The sequence below is a fragment of the Nannospalax galili genome, unplaced genomic scaffold (genome assembly GCF_000622305.1).
Source record: "Nannospalax galili isolate Female #2095 unplaced genomic scaffold, S.galili_v1.0 scaffold16, whole genome shotgun sequence".
In the NCBI taxonomy this organism is placed as follows: domain Eukaryota; kingdom Metazoa; phylum Chordata; class Mammalia; order Rodentia; family Spalacidae; genus Nannospalax; species Nannospalax galili.
In genome coordinates this window covers 1,805,736-1,822,272 of record NW_008339910.1, presented here as the reverse complement: position 1 = coordinate 1,822,272, position 16,537 = coordinate 1,805,736, and positions in this window count along the sequence as shown.

Below are 16,537 nucleotides of genomic sequence, written 5' to 3'. Positions count from 1 at the left end.
TCATTGCTATTGTAAAGTATTCTGACAAAAAAAAGCATAATAAAGGTCTATTTTGATAGAAAAATCAAAGTATAGTCAATCTTGTTCAGTGGTTAAGAGTGGTAGCTGCTCTTGCGGAGGACCTGGCTTTGGTTCCCAACACCAACGTGGCAACTAACCACTATCCATAACCTAGGTTCCAGAGGATCAGATGCTTTCTTTGGGCCTCTACAGGTATTTTACAACATGGGTGCACTTACGTACATGCAGGCAATATACACATACACATAAAATAAAAATAATAAAATATTTTTAAAAAGACATAGTCCATCACACAACAGAAGTCCTAGTAGCACAAGCTTGAGACAGCTGATCACATTATCTCTACAGTCAGGAAACATAGAGAGAGATGAAACCTCATGCTCAATTAGCTGTCTCATTTTCATGTAGTTTAAGGTCCAAAGTCAGGGAATGCTACCATCTTCTGTTAAGGTGGATCTTCCCCCTTTGTTTAAATTGATCAATATAATTCCTCACAAACATGCCTACAAACTAACCTAATCCAAATAATCGCTCATAACTGTGCCTCTCATGCTTTGATATAATGATTAAAATAAATTCTAATAGCTGAAATGTTCCAAAATTATTGTCATGTAAAACAAGAAGCCACCATGAAAATATTAATATCCTTATGTAATTAAAATACTTGGGGGTATGTGTCAATGTTAACGGTAAATAGTATCTACTCAAGTAAAACAAATCCAATTTACTCCAACTTGTGAGGCAGTGTTGAATAGTACCACAGTAGTAACAATGTAGGCTTAGAAAATTGCCTTGCTGCTTTCTTCCTGGCAACACATAGCAGTGACTGACAATTTTTTTTCAGAAGATGGTAAAGCTTTTATTAGGCCAAACTATTAGACTACAGATTTGATAGATGACAACACTTCAGTTTATTGAAACATAGAATATAGATTGATGATAAATAAGATGTATCTCAGTGAGTAAACAAAAGTCTGTTCTTTTGTTTACTGAATTCAGTCCCCAGATCCTATGTAGGAGGTCAGGGGCAGCAGTGCTATTCTGTATCCTAGCACACCAGCAGTCAAATGGAACATAGGGACAGGAGAGAATCCTGGAAGACTGGAGTGTATGTGTGTGTCCGTATATGTGTACATATACATGTGTGCAAGCGCCAGTGGAGGAAAGAAGAGGGTACTGGATCTCCCGACCTGTAGTTACAAGTGGTTGTGAGACATTTTACATCGGTTCTGTGAACTGAACTCAAGTATTCTGGAAGAGCATCAAGCACTGTTATCTTCTGAGCCATGTCTTCAACTGTCCAAAATAATGAAAATCTTATTTTTAAAATGCGACTATATTTGGCCTTACAGTTAAGCATATTTATGTTCAGCAAGGATTATGGATTTTTGTCTCTAAGTTAAATTCTTTACCATTCCTATCTACAGACCGTTCACAGTCCTCCCACAAGATTCACATCAATAAGGCTATGAATGTGAACATAAAAGACTAGTAGGAAGGAAGCAGGTTTTAGGTGCAAAGATTCCATGTTGTTACATATGCCTCAGCAATTTCTTATTCACTAAATTCCACTAGATCTACAATGTAACATGATTATTTTATATGCCTTCTGCATAATCCTATAATCATATTTTAATTGCTTCTTGAATACACCAAATCAAAAACAACATTACTCCCTATTTCATTTCTTATTTAATTTTATCTAATTTTGTATAATCAAAAGTAAATTCATTCTACCCTTATTCTTTCTATAAATTGGTATTTTCAATCTCAAACATTTATTCAAATAAGATAATTTGAGAATGTAGCAAAATCTATGATTCCTTTCATTACAGTGATATGTTTGCATTGATATTCCAAGCTTCTCTCACACATCAGGCCACATTAATATATATTACTTTATTCTACATATAAAATTTGCCATAAAATAGTTTTAAAAGTCAGTTAATGCTGTTCAATAACGGTCAGGAAATTTGTAATAACTTTCAAGTTTTAAAGACATTTAAAATTCACACATTTTCTTTATCATAATATTGGCAATTCATTCCAACTCTTAAATAGATTTCAAATGAATATTAATAGAATTTTTACAAAAATATTTCATCCTGTCATTGTTTTATAAAAAATCATCAGATGGCCATCAAATAATTCTGAAAACCCATATGTTTGTTTAATTATCATGCTCCACTAGCATTTCATTTCTCCTTTGCCTTTTAATTCAGTTCTTCATTGTCCTATAATGCTCACATTATAGAAAACATTAAAATGAAAAAGCAGGGGGATTTCTATTTTTTATATTTTTATTTTCCCCAGATGTTGTTTTTGCTTTTATTTCAATTTGAATTACCATCATTATTTTAATATCTGTTTTAAGTTGTCATTACTGTAACATTTTAAGGTAGAACATATGCTTTTTGCACTAAAGAATAGATTTAAACTTGATTTATAAGTACTATTCAGGTTGCCTAACACTTTTGGTATAATGAGTAAGTCAACAATCTACTGAAATTGTAAGATAAAAATAGAAAGAAGATACACGTTGATGAAGTATATGTATGTGAAAAACAATAATTAAATTATAGTTATAAATGATCAGGATGAGCCAAAAATATTGCTCTTTCTGCATATGCAGTAGGAAAGGATCTCAAGAGGAATTCTATAAAAATTTTCAAAATTTGTTAAAGCTGGGGATATATTTATAATTTTCAGTTCTTATTTTCATTATCCATGAAATGATAGCCCATGAATATACTGAGTCATAATAGAAGACATCAAACAGTGGGTCGACTCTTCCAATGGTATCTGAAGGTCAATCTCATCTTATTGTTTCAGACTTCATAATAGTGTGTTGGTCCTCATTGACAGATGAATATGCCTTTTCCTCAGTCAGTTACATTTACTGACATAGAAATCAGATTTTAGTTCACATAAAAGAAAAATATTCTTTCTTCAGTATTTTCTTATTTTCAAAAAATTACCTACTTTTAATTTTGATGTATATGGATGTTTTGCCTAGATGTATGTAACAGCATCCATGTCATACAATGTCCATGGAGGTCAGAAGAGAGTATCAGGTCACTGGGACCTGGAGTTATCAACAATTGTTAGCTGTCATGTGGGTACTGGGTCCCAAACCCAGGTCCTCAGAAAGAGCAACCAGTGGTCTTAATCACTGCACCATTTCTCCACCCCGTCTTCAGTGTTTTTGAAAATGCTCCTTCGTAGCACATTATTAATTATTTTGAATCTATTTAGGCTAGTCATTAAATATCTTTCTGGATGATGATCTACATTTTACATATATAAAATATATAGACAACATTTTAAGGTATAATTTTTCACTATCTCTCATTGTTGTGATCCAACAACTTGGAACAATCTTGTTAAGAAATAAAAATAAAATGTTTGGGTAAAGTTAGATTATAGATCAGTTTAATGCAGAGTACTAAACTATACAGTTTGCAAAACCATCTATTTATAGAAAGCAGGAAATTAGAAAAGTAGATTTTTAGAACAAAGAAAATTCTATTGAGAATATAGAAAATTTATAAAAGAAACCAAAAATGATAATATGCCCAGTTTTCTGTCTCAAATTTCTCTATTATACCACATCCTTTCATATAATCTGGGAAATTGGGACCTTTATTAAAACAAGATAGCAGATACAAGTCACATCATTAAAATTTTGTTTGTGCAGAATTACTTATCATGCATATATATTACTAATTAAATAACTTATTCAATTAATACATAATTCATTAATTTATTTATTGATTCAAGGGTTCTTGACTATCATATTGCCAATCAAAACCACATTCAAAGAAAATTACCTAAAATTTTTCTTTATTCGAATGTTCTTATTTTCTGAGTGACCAAATTTAGAATGTGCCTGAGATTGAAGAATTATCAAATAATTAAACTTTAAACATTATTATATGTCACGATCATTATAGCAATAGAGAAATAAAATAGCAGTTACAGACTACTGGAGATACAGCACGGGTTTGGGGAAATGAAGGAACAGGATAAATGCTGACTAAAATGAAGTGTGCATGAAGAACCTACATGGGAACCAAGACTCTGTAAGCCAAGAAAAAAAAAAGTATGAGTAGAAGGCATATGATAGGAAAGAATAGTCAGAACAAACGTCAGCTTGAGAGACTACAGAATACTGTATTCTCTCAACTGAAAGAGACAAAAACTATGAAAAACATATGAATCATAAATGGCTCATAAAACATTTCCAATCAGACAGAAAGAGTAATCTTTGAACGGAGGGAAAAGTTAGGTTAAGTTCTTTGTACTCTTTAGCTTAATGCTTGGATAGAGTCCTCAGGCTATGATGCTGAGAATGGAAGATTTTAATCTGAGAAGGAGCCTAGTTTCTGAAAAAACAGAAGTATAATAATCATGGCTGAGTACTGGAGAACAGATACCAAAAATAAACAAAAACTCAATATTTCTACTGAATCTCCATTTCAGTAGTTAAATTCAATGACTTGCTCTACCAAGCAGACATCATGTGACAGTACCTACTTAGCTCAGGGCGCAGCCTCAGAAGTGCCTCAAATCTCTGTGCTGGAGTTGTTCACTGACTTTATTTTCTGTAGGTCTTGTACAGGCAATGACACTGGCTTTAAGTTCATGTTTGTATCAGTCATGACATATCCATAGGACAGCACTTCATAGTACTTTTCCCATTTTATGGCTCACACAATCATTTCACCTCTTCTTCCTCAATATTCTCTGAGCCTTGGACTGTGGTTTATGTGTTGATATAGATGCCCCATCTAGGGCTGAACATTCAAAGTCTGGTCTCATGTCAATGTCTTTGATCCTTTTGCATTTTTGTTTTCTGCCAGGTGACAATTAAGGGTATAGTTTTGTTTTACTGCATGTTGAAAACCAAGTTTCCCAGTAAAAGTTGTTAAAGAGTTTATCCATTATCCAATGTATATTGTTTAGCATCTTTATCAAAATTGGGTAGCTATAGTTGCATGGAATTACAACCAAGTCATCTGTTTTATTCTGTTAATCTATATGTCTGATTTTGTGCCAAACCCATGTTGTTTTTATGACTATGATACTTTAGTTTAATTTGAAAATAGGTAGTATGATATGTCCCATAGTGCTCTTTTTTTAATATCTTATTTATTATTTTTATTTTATGTGTACGAGTGTATTGCCTGCGTGTGAGGTCACCTGTATTGTGCAATGCCACGGATGTCAAAAGAGGGCTTTGGATTCCCCTGGAAATGGAGTTAAGGACAGTTTGAAGCCATCAGGTTGGTTCTAGGAATCAAACCCGGGCCCTCTACAAGAGTAGTCAGTGCTCATAACCGCTGAGCCATCTCTCCAGCCACCCCCAATGTTCTTTATAAAATTTCTTATTGATTTTTTGTGCTTTTCATATATGTTGGTCATATTTTGACTTCCTTCCTTATCTGCATCCCATAAACTCTCTCCTCTGGATTTCATGAATTTTGTCATATATGTTAAGTCCTGTCAAGTTAAGCTTTTGTCCACAAATATCCTTTGTTGTGAGTCCAACCACTGGAACCAGATCAGCAGCCTTTCTAGCATCTCTCCCTTAAAGAAGGCCAACACTCTCTCACTCAGCAATAGTCAGTTGACAATAGTACCTTAGGTTGAGCTTCTCATCCTTTTCCCCATTTCTATGCTGGATTTTGTCTGGTTCAAGTTTGTATGGGTCTTCTGCATGCTGTCATCATTGCTGTAAGTTCATATGAGTAAGATCCCTGCTTGGTAAACTTTGTTTCCTTGTGGTCATCCATCATCCCTGGCCCTTATCGTCTTTCCATCATCTCTTCCCTGGCGTTCCTTGAGTCCTGGGTGGCAGAGGTTTAATATAGAAGTTCTATTCAGTCACACACACACACACACACACACACACACACACACGCACACGCACACACGCACACTGTAGTTTCTTATTCTCTACATTTTGGGCAGTTAGGGCATCTTGGAGCGGGACCTCTGGAAGTGTGAACTAAAATTCATCTTTTTATTTTGTTGTTTTCCCAGTCTGTACTATTAACAGAAAGTTCATTAATGTATTTAGTGAATAAAATATCATTAATCTTTGAAAAACAATAATTGCTGAGCTTGATTATCAGAATTTCAAATTAGTTACTTCTGTCATTGCTATGATAAAATGTGGGAATGACTTTTATGAACTGGACATAATCTGAACTAATGACTTTTAATTAACTCAGCCAAGTCATGTGCTCTTGTATCTTGTGATCTGGGCACCTGATCTCATTTCCTTGGAAACCAAAATTGGCACTCCACACAAAAAGGCAATGGATGAATGAATGTGGATAAGCTTAAGAATTAATATACCAATGTGCTGAAAGTAAGTGCACTAACCTCTGTTGTACACAGTGGTGACTGGGGGACTCATCACCTTCTATGAACGAAGTGTTCTAGAAGTAGGGGTGGTCTGTTAAGATTGGGGTGGAGACAAGTGAGCACTTCTCCAATTGTAGCTGGAGAAACCATTTTGAATAAAATTATTGGTGGGGCCTGACTTGGGGATTCCATTTCATTACCACAATTCCAAGAGACAGATGAAACCAAGAAATAACTGAGTTTGGAACCACTCTTAAAAACTAAGAGTCAGGCTTTTTGTTTCAGTCATTATAATGATGCCATAGTAATGCCACAAAAATACCAGAAAAAAAGCAATTTGAGGAAGAAAGAACTTATTCTGGTTGAGCATTTGAGAGTGCAGTCCATCATGGTGACAGGAACATTAAGCATTTGGTCACATGTGATTAAAATCAAGAAGAGGAGAATAGTGGATGTTGGTGCTCAGATCATTTTCTTCTTTTTATTCATTTGTGAAGTTTTGTCCATGGGGTCCCACCCAAATTCAGGTTGTGTCTGCACTTTCTAAACCTTTTCAGAAGGATCTCCATAGATCAGTCTAGCAGTTTGTCTCCTAGGTATTTCTAAATCTTATGAAGTTGGACACAAGATTATAATACACTTACATGCAAGTTGAGATTAATATTTCTTTTAATTTTTACTAACTGGAAAGAAATACTTATAAGTTTTCAATAGTTCACATTTTACTTGTGGGAAATCACTAGATGACAAGTATATTAACATAAATACAGGCATCGCTGTGATATTCTCTTACACTCGTTTCAAAATTTATATTTAAGAAAATTAACCTGAAAATTTTTGCTGTAATTCAAGTGAGTAATGCCAGACATACTGGTAGACCACATAGAGATAAGAATTGATGCAAGAAACAAAACGAAAAAAAAATATAAATGTAAATAAATAAATAAATAAGTAATTCGATGTTTGAATTGCAAAGTGAAGTAAATAAGAATAAACTCTAGTGGGTAACTTGGCTCCTTCCTTTCCTATTTTTGTTCTTTCAGCTTTTTTCTTGCCTTATTACTGTGACTAATATTTTAGCAGTTCATTGTATACCAGTGGTGACAATGGACACATGGTCTTCCTAATTTTAGAGGAAATACTTAGATTTTAAAAAGAGGGGTATGTACTGAGCCATGAATAATAATGAAATGATGTCATTTCCAGTAAATAGAAGTGGAGATCCTCATAGTAAATTAGCTGGGTTAATCTCTCAAAGGAAAGTATTGCATGTGTCCCCCTTTGGACTAGGTATGTGTGTGAGGGTGTGTAAGGAGATGGGGGTGAAAATATAAAGATAAGATATGTTTAAGGGGAAAAGAGGGAAGAGAAGAAAGGGTAACAGGGGTTGAATACAATCAAGTGACATTAAATAAATACACACAAATGGCATAGAAGTGGAGATCCTCATAGTAAATTAGCTGGGTTACTCTCTCAAAGGAAAGTATTGCATGCGTCCCCCTTTGGACTAGGTATGTGTGTGAGGGTGTGTAAGGAGATGGGGGTGAAAATATAAAGATAAGATATGTTTAAGGGGAAAAGAGGGAAGAGAAGAAAGGGTAACAGGGGTTGAATACAATCAAGTGACATTAAATAAATACACACAAATGGCATAGTGAACTTTATTCTTGTGTATGCACTAAAAATAGTGTGCACTTAGAAACAATTCAAGAATAATTACAGTGATAAATAAAATATATTAGTATGTCATATAAAGAAAGAGTGAATTCTATGTCCCTGTCATAATAATGTTTTTAGCACCTCCACAATGCCTGGTGCATAGAAGGTGATCAATACATATGGATTGGTCTGGTGTGACCAGTCAGTTATGTGGTAAAAAAGTGAAAAGTGTAATTCATTTAGATATTCAGCTGTGTCTCAGGAATGGACATTTTGTTAAAGATATACTCTAAAATTATTATTATGACACTGAACATAGGGCTGGAAAGATGGCTCAGTGGTTAAGAGCATTGGCTGCTCTTGCAGAGGACCTGGGTTCTATTCCAAGCATACATATGGTGGCTAACAACTGTCCCTAACTCTAGTTCCAGAGGATTTGACAACCTCTTCTGGCCTCTGTGGATATTACATGCATGGGTGAACTATGATACACACAACCAAAACACTCATGCACAAAAAATACAAATAAAAAAATTGTAAAAGAATTTTATGGAAATTGGTTAAACTTTAAAGGATTATGATGCAGGATTAATAATATTAATAACATTTGCAAAAAACCTTATGTAGATATACATTTCTGTCTTTTGCATTTCACTACTTAGCCACCCAAAATTTATTAAGTGTCTGAAGTAACTCCAAACTCATTTGTGATTGGGACTATGAACAGTATTAGCATGTTTAAGTAGAAGCCAATTTATGCAGCTGGAGAGATGGGTGCTCAGCGATTAAGAGCATTGACTGCTCTTCCAGAGGACCCGGGTTCTATTCCTAGCACCCACATGGTGGCTAGCAACTGTCCTAACATCAGTTTCAAGGGAATCCAAAGCTCTCTTCTGATCTCATGGCATTGCATGACACAGATGCGCTCACATACATGGAGGCAATACACTCATACATATAAAATAAAAATAATAAATAAAATATTTTAAAAAGAAGCCATGTTAGTGAACCATATGACCAATTTCCTTCATGTTGCTCTCAAGTAATAGGAAATCACAATATTTCCTTCATTAAGTTGAGTAGGTAAAAAAAAAAAAAAACACAGCAAGAAATAATGGGTTTATACCATTTCAATTTGAGTTTCTATCTTGAAACATACCATAATTACACCAATTTTCACTTTCCTACATGTTTCAATATAGAAAAGCTCATAAACCATATTGTTTGAGTAGCTATGCATTCATTTTCCCCATCATATGCATTTACTGCTTTTTTGCAAAGTGGATACAATTCAAAATATAATTTATTTCTTGTTCATTAATCAACTGTCCCTCACAACCTTTTTCAATGCAAAATTGGTTTTCTCCTCACTTTGGCAAATTCAAAAGCAGTGTAGAATTTTTCAATAAAGCAAAGACAGAATCAGATGCTTATTCATAAAACTATCAAACAAAATAAGCTGGAAGAACAGAAATACATGGTGGAGCCAATTTTCAGCCAAGCAGAACCTAGACAAGGCAGCCAGGTATGGCAGAGTTTCTACTGAGGTGGTCCTATTTTAAGCAGGCCCACAGCTTATGAACAGAATCCATTATTTCTTCCTATTTTAATTCAGTTGAAGGAGAACAAAGCAGATTTCAATTCCATCATCAAATTAGAGCTGAAGAGAATGGATTTTACACAGGCAATATAGTACCGAGCTGGCAAATGGGATCTGAGAGACTGTGATAAAAAGTAAAAAAGCCAAATTATCTTAAATTTTGTTTTATTTTAATTTTCTGTTTCATTAAAATATATTTTAAAATGTTGCAAAGTATTCAAATTAGACATTCTGAATTCAATTTCACATTTGGCAGACGAATGTAAAGCAATATAAGGCAAATGAATCTAGCTGAGAAAAGTGTAGGTTTTAGCCAACGTCTCTGTTTCTCTGAGTTTTATTTATTAATATTTTTATAGATGACTAGACTATGTACCACAAATGTTTCCATTTTCCAGTAGTATTTTACTTCAGTGTTCATGTATAAATACATTTGTTGTGTGTGTGTGTGTGTGTGTGTGATTTTTGTTCAAATACTAGGCCCAATTATTAGCAAATATTACTTGTACATATTTCATGAACTCAGTATCATATTTACATACATGTATCATGCATATATTATTCATGGAGCATATTTAACCATCATTCTTCTACTCTCTCCTTACCCTTTCTCCTATTGTAATCTCTGATTATCACCTTTCTACTTTCAGGTTGACTGTTTTTAGCTTCTAAATGTAATATTAGCATATGCATGTCTTTTAAATTTTTTCATTAATCTATTCCAATTATAACCCCGAGTTTATATTTTATAGTGTTTAGACATGAGAAAGGCTAAATATACCTCTATGATGATTGGAAGGCCTTGATTCAGCACTCTTGAGAGAAAAAGAGAGAATAGAACTCAGGCCTTTCCTGAAATACATGGTGCACAGGCTCTTTGGCCTCACTTTGGGTAGTCCAGATCTCTGTACCGGTTCCACTCAGTAGACCACATATTCATGCCTTCTCCCCTATATTATTCATTACCTACTTATCAAAATCTATGTTTGTTATAAAGATTCAGAACTTTTTAAAACTATAGTCATAGACAGCTTCATTATATTTCATATAATTTGAAATAATAAAATATGAAACAATTGAACAGTTATTAACATAACACTCAAGGATGATAAAAAAATAAGTGTTTTAGGTGAAGTTAACTGTTAAATTATTGATTTTGGAATCAGTATTGAACATTGGGTGGGTCATTTTATTTTTAGCTTTCCTGGGTGCTTGTTGTCCTTGAAAAAATAATAAAGATGTAATGTGCTTCCTTGTGACAAAGAATAGTGGTAATTAATAGAGAGGCAATGTTTTAGAGGATTCAGTGAATGTTTCATTGAGAATATGACAGTTGGATAGAGAGCTGCTAAAATATGCAGCATGTAAACCCTGTCAGTGTCTATAAGGAAAGAACTGGGACATAGAAGAAATAGTTTGAGATCTGACAAGCAGCAAGCTTGGTATGAACAAAAGTATCCTAAAACACTTTGACTGCTGGATTCTGATGTATGCATGAGAAGAACAGTACATGGCATACTTATAGGTAGAGAAGAAATACGTGCATCTGATATTCATAAAGATTTATATCTAGAAACAGTATTTCAATTTAAATTAAAAACTATCAGCAATGTGAAAAAAAAATGCTGAGAAATTCAATGTGAATGTTAGACTATGATATCCAATATAAATTATACATTTAGTTTTTTAATTTATTTTCCATAATGAAAAGAAGGTTTCATTTTTACATTGCCTACCTTTATGTTCACATTAAACATGTAAAGTTCCAAAAACAACCTTTTATGTTTGCTTATAACACTTATTTCTGACATTGCTGTCTTATACCAAGACCCTTACTCATCTTTTACTAAACTATTTTGCATGTGATTTAGACTGGATTATGTATTTCTGTAACATTTTAGGATATAAGTATGTCTAAACTTTGGTGTAATGATAGCATTTGTTTCATCGATTGCATTACTCCTGAAATATTAGAAAATCTCTTGAATACTGTTGCTTAGCTTTGCTTTTAATTAATGAATCAGGCAGGGAATAGATTTTTGTAGTTGTAACATGAAGGCTCCTAAAATTTGGAGTTGATCCTGGGTGAGTATGGATAATGCAGGGCACACTGGGAAATAAAGGTGAAGTTGGTGCCTTTTGGGGAGTAGCAAATGGTGGACTAGCAGGTCGACCCGGCCTGCAAGTTCCTGTGAGAACCCCAAGGGGCGAGGTGGCAATCGCAGATGCCCCTCACTTCCCAGGGACGGGCTCTTTGGGGCGAGACCAAGCACTCGGACCAGTGAGACAAGATGGCACTCCTGGGTGGAAGCAGCAGTGGGGCCAGATGAGCTGGGGGCAGGTGATCCAAATATAAGCCTATGAGAACCTGTCTTGTAAGGCACCCCCTTTCCAGGATGTCATATAAAGTATGCAAAATTCAAATAGAATGTCTTAGGTCAGTTCATTTAATCTGCATAAGGACCAGGAGAGGGAGACCCTACAGCTCCCAGAGGAAGCATGCAGATCTCCCAGGGAGGGAAAAGGGAAAAAATTGGTAAAATAATAGTGGATAAGGGAAGAGTGCCCATGATTAAAATAATTTGCTCCCACATATAACAGTGGTAATGGACATTAAAGTTAAAGGGGAGAGTGAGAAATAAAATTGTGAGGGAATGTACACTGGAATGAGAAGTGGAGCTTATAGTTAAGTATAAGAGTGCGATGTAGACTGGTAAGAGACAGATAGGCTCTGAGAAGTAAGTTCAGTGCCATCAGACCAACTAGCAGCTTCCATTAGTCAATCCCCCAATGATGAAAATTTTATGATTGCTCTTTTAAATGTCCTTGCTTATGAAGCAGAAATTTTAAAAGCTACTTTCTAAGCCTCTACCTAATTCAGTAAAGCAACCCCAGAGAATTGCACAAAGGTTTTAACTTAAACCAACTACTTCTTGGTAGCTGTGAAAACAAAGAGAACTTAGTAGGATCAACAGAAATTGAGAGATCTACTAGGTTGGAGAATAGCAATGTCAGCCAAATAAGTAACAGCAGACAGTGAAGGTCAATAACAATAGAGGAGTTAAAGATAGTCTGGGGCTGGAGGGTTGGCCAACCACCCTTGATCAGTGGGCAATACATGAATAGTGCATGATAATGTCCTTGGTGGAGCTAGGAGGACATGCATAGAGTGTTGGCTCTTCCAGAGTTTTGGCCCATGGAGGCCCAAAGAATAAACAATCTCCTCACAATTAACTCAGACTTTGTGTAATTTCTGCCACAGCACTACAAAAACTAATAGACAATGAAGGTAATTGGATTTTTGGTCTCTTGGGAATCCTTCAGTGCTGAATAACTTTAGTTGTCAACCTGACACAAATGGGAAGAGAGAAACTCAACTTGGGAGTTTTCTTTATCTCTGTGATCTTTGGACATGTCTGTGAGGCATTTTCTTAATTGGTGAGTGTTTACATTTTCCCCTCCCCCTTCTTGAGAGACCCTCTGAGGCCCCAGGGATAACAAACTCACAAAACATCTTTTGTTTGAATTTTAGTATGGTATATAAGAACTCTAGGAAAGGGTGACCTACAAAGTATAAGCTCCCATAGTCAACTCCAAATGGATCAAAGACTTCAATGTGAAGCCTGAAACTCTGAATCTGTTAGAAGACAATATAGGAAATAACCTACAAGATATAGGTGTAGGAGAGGATTTTTTTAAACCGGACATCAATTGCTCAATAAGGTCAAGAATCAACAAATTGCACCTCATTAAACTAAGAAGCTTCTATATATCAAAAGAAGCAACCAAGGAAGTGAAATGAACCCAGAGAGTGGGAAAAAACTTCACCAGCAACACATCTAACAGAGGTTTAACATCCAGAATATATAAATAACTAAAAAAAACAAAGAATCAAGAAAGCAAGTAAACCAATTAAAAGATGGGCTAAGAGCTGAACAAGGAGTTCTCAAAAGAAGAAATAAAAATGGCTAACAAGCATCTTAAAAGGTTTTCAACATCATTAGTAATTAGGGAAATGCAAATTAAAACCATTTTAAGATTGCATCTTACCCCAATCCGACTGGCTAAGGTTAAGAAAACAAATGATACCAAATGTTGGAGAGGATGTGGGGAAAGGGGAACACTCATGAACTGCTGGTGGGATTGCAAGCTTGTTCAACCCCTATGGAAAGCAGTGTGGAGAACCATCAAAAAACTAAAAATGAACCTACCATTTGACCCAGTTATACCACTCCTTGACATATACCCAAAGGACTTAGGCTATTGAAAAGACACTTGTACATTAATGTTTGTTACTGTTCTTTTCACAATATCTAAGAGATGTAAGCAACCCAAAGTGTCCCTCAACTGACAAGTAGATAATGAAAAGGTGGTACATTTATATGATGGAGTTCTTCTCAGCAGTAAAGAAAGATAAAATTATGAAATTTGAGGTTAATTGATGAAACTAGAAACTGTTCTACTAAGTGAAATAACATAGACTCAAAAAACACCAAACAAAAAAAAAACAAATGACATATATTCTCCCTGATATGTGGATCCTAGCATCAAATCCTTATAACTGAGTATGTATCCAGACATAACTACAGGAAATAGAGTAATTGTAGCATGAAAAATACTTATTCCTCCAAAAGATATAAGCCAGCCAGGGGCAGAGCCTGCTGGAGAGAGTTAGCTGTGGAGAGTTAGCCCGGCATGGCAGGAGATTGGAAGAGAAAAAAAAATAAAGGAGGAGTTGGCTTCATCTCAGAAGCAGGGAACAGGAGCTGGTGAGCAAGCCTGCCCAGGACCCCATGGGGCACCAGGGACCTTGTGAGGACCCTCTGGCCCCCACACTGAACTCTGCAGGGTGAGTTAGCAAGCACAGACACAAGATGAGGCAGACTCTGGGCAAAAGTGATGTGCCGCTGCTATGCTGTGGCAGGCTGCTGAGCATGGGGTGTCCCTTTCTTTATAGGTAACCCCCCAAATGTATAAACTCTGCAAAATTCATATAAAAATGTGTTATGTTGGTTTGTGTACCTGTGTCAGGAACAAGAGACCCTGAAGAGAGTGAGGGTGGGTCAAACAGAGTAGGAAGAAGAAAACTTAGTGTGACAAAATTGGCATAGTACCAGCCAGATAAACTAACCACAGGATTCCTGGGAAAATATGGGCATATGGGTCTGGGAAAAGAGTGTGGTTCCAGCAGTTGTGTCTGGTCAGCTGGGTTCAGATTCCCAAACCCAGAAGGGTGGAGATGGGTGTGGCAAAGAGTCCTGTGAGATAATATGACCCATCCAGGAGAAGCTGGCAGGAGCCCAGGGGAGAGGACAGCCAAACCCCCATATGCTTAATGGGGTTAGTGATAGGTTAAAATGTTGGAGAGAGAGTGGATGGATGGAGGCACCAAGGCACAGATAGAATTCTCAGCAGGATACAGCTTTATTTCGCACGGGACACGTTTCCCTCGGGGAAGGGAAAAATGTCAGCCCGGGGGTTGGGAGCTGGGACTTATATGTGGGGGTTTTAGGGTGTGGAGGGGGGGAACTTTTGGGGGAGAAATCAGGGAGGGGGAAGCAGGTAGGATTAGGGTCTGGAAGTGTTTACTTTTTCCCTCTTAAGATAAGAGAAAAACAGCTTCTAAAATCTCTGGTTATCAGGTAGAATCTGCTTATCTTATCTTTGGAGGTCAGAGGAAAGGCAGACTGCTTCTCAGCAGAGTTTGTTTCTCTTGACTTCAAAGGTCAAGGTGCTTATCAGCTAAGTTCCCTTTTTCGAGCTCCAAAGTCTGTAGGTCCCTGTTGGGGAGGGGGGAAACTGCTGCTGTTTGGAACCCTAACAGTTAACAATAGTCATGCATGTTACACATTGGATTATAAAATATGTAACTAAAAAGGTGCCGGCCATGAAGAAGTATGAGCCAAAGCTGTTGTAAATGTGGGAAAATAGCCCAATTGTCAGTATTTGAAGATTTTTTTAAAGGTTACAGAAAGGCTAGAAAAACTTCATTTTACAGGCATTGGACATGGTGGAGAGCCCAGAGAGGGGGCATGGCCACTTTGCATAATAAAAGATTAGCTCAAGGCAGGGGAAGCCGAAAGGGCTAGGGAAGTATTATAAGATTAAGTTTCAGACTCAGACCTTAAGGAAGAAAAAAACAGGACATTTTAACTTGTGTAAGGTCCAAGGACTCAGGAAAAGAGACAGATAGTAGAATAAAAAAGAAATGAAATGAGGGCACCTTAAATGGTAAAACCATGATTGAGGGGTGATACAATGTGAGAGATAAACAATGCCTACCTAGTTTTAAAAACCAGAAAGAACCATATTACTCCTACAACCTACTGACAAATTATACATATCAGATCAAGAAATATATGTCTAGGTAAGGTTTATCTGAGAACAACTGATCTTTGCCTAAGATTTATCTACATGACACGTAGTAATTAAAAATACTAGACTGGTGGAACTAACCTTCTTGGGTGTTTAACAGACATACTTTGAGGTCTATAGTAATTTGGTCAGAGGGACATAAAGGACACTTTTTGCTCCTTGCCCTTCCAGGGGACTATGAGCATCTCTCAAAATGTCCTATAATGGTGGTGGGTCACCTGTCCTCTTGAGGCTGAGGAGACCCCACCAGAAGGACTTGAACCAGTGTCCAGTCTATAAAATGAGGGTCAAAACAGAGGAATCATTTCCTCCATGCTTCTAAGTGAAGCCAACCATGGTTGAGCAGGATCTTTCACTTATCTTCACATAGGCAGAACTGGTAAAAGAAAGGAGCCAGGGACTCCTCCCAAGCCCATGTGACCCATGATGAAGAAATCCTCAAACGAACTTAAGAGTAAAAATAAATCGGTTTTATCTGGATCAACTGTACAGCCTTAAACACTGAAAAGA